The 4,958-nt window shown below is 39.4% G+C and overlaps 1 pseudogene; it reads left to right on the top strand.

The window, feature by feature from the left end:
- Positions 1-1,388: 1,388 nt before the first annotated feature.
- LOC131908073 (large ribosomal subunit protein eL8-like) lies at positions 1,389-2,225 on the top strand (annotated as a pseudogene).
- Positions 2,226-4,958: the final 2,733 nt, after the last annotated feature.

The raw sequence follows: 4,958 nt of genomic DNA, 5'->3' as shown, positions 1-4,958 counted from the left end.
CCCATGACATCAGTGATACAATTCCAACCAAATATGCTAATGGCCAGACTGTTTTTCCTCCACATAGACAATGAAACAGGAAACAAGCTGTTTTCTGCGGGGAGTGGGCAAGATCAAAACAGCGATAACTGAAGGGAAATGAATAACCAGAATATTATAAAAGTTTGTGGGTCAAAATCTTCACATCACAGATTCTACTGACTTAGGATTCTAAGGCTCAAAATAACCCACAAAGCCCTTCACACTGCATGCCTGATGAAGTAACTTGGTCATTACATATTTTGGTAATAATCTTTATGATTATTCCAAGGTAAATTTCAATGGGTAGGAGGAGGTGATAAATCTTCAACGAAGGAGAGGAAGTCTGGTGAAGGTGTCTTAAACTTCCTGGTGACTGAAATCCCTTAAGAAAAGACAAGCTCTCTAACTTTACTATAACTGGTGAGAACTGCAATGTTTAAAAAAAAATGGTTAACACTGAATTCTCCTCAAGGTCGATTTAGATCAATACCAATAGATTTACTGGGAAACATCTAAAATATTCCAATACCAAGACCTCAGATGAACTGGATCAGTGTTTCTGGGGAGAGAGACCTAGCAAATGATACTTTCCAAAGTCCTCTAAACTTTAAGGACTATGAAATATTTATAACCAGGGATGTAAACAATTCTCCTTTTTCCTTTTCTTTTTGATATATATATGTTGAACTAGAATTTCCCCTTCACCTCTTCTTTCTTATTCCCCCAACTCCCCTTAGTCCCTTTTGTCAGCCAAGACAACCTCACTTCTACTTTGACGTCGTATGTACATGCACTATTTTATGTATCTATATAAAATCTAGGAATCACTACTGAAATGATACCAAGTGGTTCAGTTTTCAACACCAACACAGAAAGCCCACAACTGTCCATAACTGCAATTCCAGAGAACCCGGAAACCCTTCCTTCCACATGAAATGTTCCTATTCCTGGAATAAGGTGGAATAAAGACTGTCATTCTGATTAGGGTGAAATAAAACCTCAAAGCAGATTTTTATGTCTATTTATCTGATTCTTGGTGAAATTTAAAATTTTTTCATGTTTACTGAGCATTTTCATTACATCTTTCAAGAATTATTCATTTCATTAGCCCATTTATTTATTGTTGATTTCTTTCTGTTTAATATTTTGAGTACTTACATATTCTAAAACAGTTATTAATTATCTGCCAGATGTATTTCTATAAATTCATTCTTCCATTGTGTATTCTATCTCTTTACTAAACTGCTTCCTTGGCAGGACAGAGCTTTTAAGTTCCATAAAGTCCCATTCAACAGTTGTTGTCCCCATTGCCTTAACAATTGGTATTCCATTTAAAAAGTCTTTGTCGTTTCTCTCTCCTCCAGCCGATCAAGATGCCCAAGGGAAAGAAGTCCAAGGGGAAGATGGTGGCCCCGGCCCCCGGCGTCGTGAAGAAACAGGAGGCCAAAAAGGTGGTGAATCCTTTGTTTGAGAAAAGGCCTAAGAACTTCGGCATTGGGCAGGACATCCAGCCCAAAAGAGATCTCACACGCTTCGTCAAATGGCCCCGCTACATTAGGCTGCAGCGGCAAAGAGCCATCCTCTACAAGCGGCTCAAAGTACCTCCTGCCATTAACCAGTTCACACAGGCCCTGGACCAGCAAACAGCTACCCAGCTGCTTAAGCTTGCGCACAAATACAGGCCAAAGACAAAGCAGGAGAAGCAAAGGCTGGTGGCCCATGCTGAGAAGAATGTTGCTGCCAAAGGGGGCGTCCCAACTAAAAGACCACCTGTCCTCTGAGCGGGGGTCAATACAGTCACCACCTTGGTGGAGAACAAGAAGGCTCAGCTGGTGGTGATTGCCCACGATGTAGACCCCATTGAGCTGGTGGTCTTCCTGCCTGCCCTGTGTCGAAAGATGGGAGTCCCTTACTGCATCATCAAGGGAAAGGCCAGGCTGGGGCGGCTGGTCCACAGGAAGACATGCACCACTGTTGCCTTCACACAGGTTAACTCGGGAGACAAGGGTGCTCTGGCTAAGCTGGTGGAAGCTATTAGGACCAATTACAACGACAGATATGATGAGATCCGCCGCCACTGGGGAGGCAACGTCCTGGGTCCTAAATCTGTGGCTCGGATTGCCAAGCTGGAAAAGGCAAAGGCCAAAGAACTCGCCACTAAATTGGGTTAAATGTACACTGTTAAGTTTTCTGTACATAAATATAATTACAAACTTATCTTCAAAAAAAAAAGTCTTTGTCTATGCTTGCATCTTGGCGTGTTTCCCCTACCTTACACTTTAACAGCCTCTTCACACGGTCAGGTTTTACATTAAGATATTTGTTCAGTTTAGAGTTGATCTTACACGAAAATCAATGCAAGGTGAGAGACAGACGTCTAGTTAACTTTTCTGCATGTAGATATCCAGTTCCCCCAAGACCATTTGATGAATGGGCTGTCATTTTCTCCAATGTGTATTTTTGGTTTACTGTGAAAAATCAGGGGACTGCACCAGGATGAGTATATCTGGGTATTCTCGTCTAGTCTATTAATCTACTTATATGCTTTTGTGTCAGTACTGTGCTATTTTTGTGAAACATGAAATCAAGTTTGGGGAGTGAAAACTCCAGCATTACTCTTTTCCTTCAACCCAGAGTCTTCTGTGATTCCACATTTTTCAAATATTTTTTTCTATTTTTATTGTTAGCTTTTTTTCTATTTCTGTATGTTGAACCATTTTTGCATTTCTGAAAATAAGCCAAATGAATTGTGGCCAACAATCATTTTGTTGTGTTCTTGAAATCAGTTTGCAAGTCTTTTATTGAGAGACTTTACAACCATGTTCATTGAGTAGACTTGTCTAAACATTTTGTTTCCTTTGTTGTGTTTTTATCTGGTCTTGATGCTACATTAATGCTAACTTTGTAAAAGTAGTTTTTGGAAGTGTTCCTTCCTTTTCTACTTTATGGACTTTTTGAGAGAGATTGGTATTAATTCATCATTGAAAGTCTGGTAGAATGCAGTAGTAAATATATATGGACCTGGACTATTTGCAGTTGGGAGTCTGGTTATCAATAATGGACACATTGTATGTAATCCTTCCATCCAGGAGCTCTGCTTGGAGTCCCCATCTATATTCCACAGCAGTTTCTGGCCCCACCCAGGCTCCCAGCACACCAAGTCCTTCCTGGGTGTGATTCAGTCTTGCATTCTTTAGCTTGCCAGTTTCAGCATATATTCACTAGTTCTAGGTTTCCTATAAGTGTGGATTGCAAAGAGTCCAGGGTTGCTGATACGATACAACAGAAACTTTTCTGAACGGTCATCCAAGGACTCCTCTGGTCCAGGGCCAAGTACTGGTGCCAAACATAGAAAAGAAAAGGTGTTCTTGGAAATCCTTCTGCCTGTGTCATTGTCAAAATGGGTTTCTCTTTTTCTTCTCTTTAAAATTTGTGTTACTGAAAGCTTGAATTCTGTATTGATTCAAATCTTGACTCCTATAACCAAACTGTGTGTTGCCTTCAGCAGTACAATCTAACCATGTAGTTCGAAGATGGCAACTGAGAATTATGGCTGTAGCCTGTATTGCTTTGGGAACCTTTCAGGGCTCCATGATCATTAAACCATAAGGAGGTGTTCTGCATTTGGCATTGGGAATTTGGTTTTAAATAGTCTGGCTTCTGGGAAAAGCTTTATCCATCCATACAGGGTGCCTCTGTTGAAACTCTTTTTTATTAACACATATTATTTTAATATATAATCTTAAATATAATAATATTAATATATTTTAATATAATAATATTATATATTAGTTTATATAGTTAGTTTTAAAAGTAGTAGGTTACTATATGTCATCTTGTATACCCTTAATTTTGATTGATCTTTTCTCCCATATTCCTGACTCTATTCCCATCTAAACCTTTCTACTCTTAGTACCCCCTGCCCACTTCATATCACATGTGTTTCACTATAATACCTCACACTTTTAAGACTTTCTTATTGGGTAGCATTCATAGTATCAGAAGGTGCAATGACAGTTTTGGGGAAAGGGAAGTCATACCTTGTCTTACCTAGGTGTGGACCCTTCATAGCTATAGTACTGTCTTTCCAGGCAAAATGTTTGGTTGGTACCGTAGTGGCATGACTGTTTGGGAAGTAACCAACCAACAGTTTTCAGATCATATTTGAAGCCATCTCCAGGTGTTAATGCCTGGTATTGTAAACCCGGCCCAAAGCCTATACTTGAGAGGTCATGGATCCTAAGACGGATTCCACTATTGATACATTTCTAAATGATGTATAGTCAAACTGCCTTCTAAGTATTTATGTTTATATCCATAGATTAGTGTTGATCTCAGCCTACGTCAGAGAAGATTGTTTTTACACTGGGTGATGCCTGAAGCAGAAACTCATAACCTGACAAAGTGCTGAAGGTAAGTGATTTGTGAGTGTTCAGCTCTAGTCTGGACATTTATGACACCTTCTCCAAGGCCAAGGGAGCGTTGTGTAAAATGGGGCAGGGAAAATGTTAAGAGCAGAAGGCTGTTTATGTGTGCTATGAAATGCTTTAACTTAACAGGCCATGGGTCATTGCAATGAGGATCACATAGCAGCTGTGGCTCCTGCACAAGACTAGCACAAACACAAACAATGACAGAAGGAGATATCTGGAAGAATGGGGAGGATAAGAGAGGGTAGTGAGGTGAATATATTCACAGCACATTATAGGCTTATGTAAAAGTGTCAGAAAAGCAAAGGAAAACAAAACAAAACACTATGTATGAAACCCAAAGAAAGCAACAGTTAAAGAAATCATATCAAAATTCTTATATTGTGTTCACAATTTTTCAAATCCTGAAAATCATATCAAAACCCCCAATTCTTCAAATTTCCAATTTAATTTTAAACAAAAGAGAACAAACCTTTCAGGGAAGGGTCAACCAAAATCAAGTCAGTA

The sequence above is a fragment of the Peromyscus eremicus genome, chromosome 4 (assembly GCF_949786415.1).
Source record: "Peromyscus eremicus chromosome 4, PerEre_H2_v1, whole genome shotgun sequence".
NCBI lineage: Eukaryota > Metazoa > Chordata > Mammalia > Rodentia > Cricetidae > Peromyscus > Peromyscus eremicus.
Note: the sequence above shows the minus strand (reverse complement) of the source record. Positions and strands in the feature narration are given on the sequence as shown.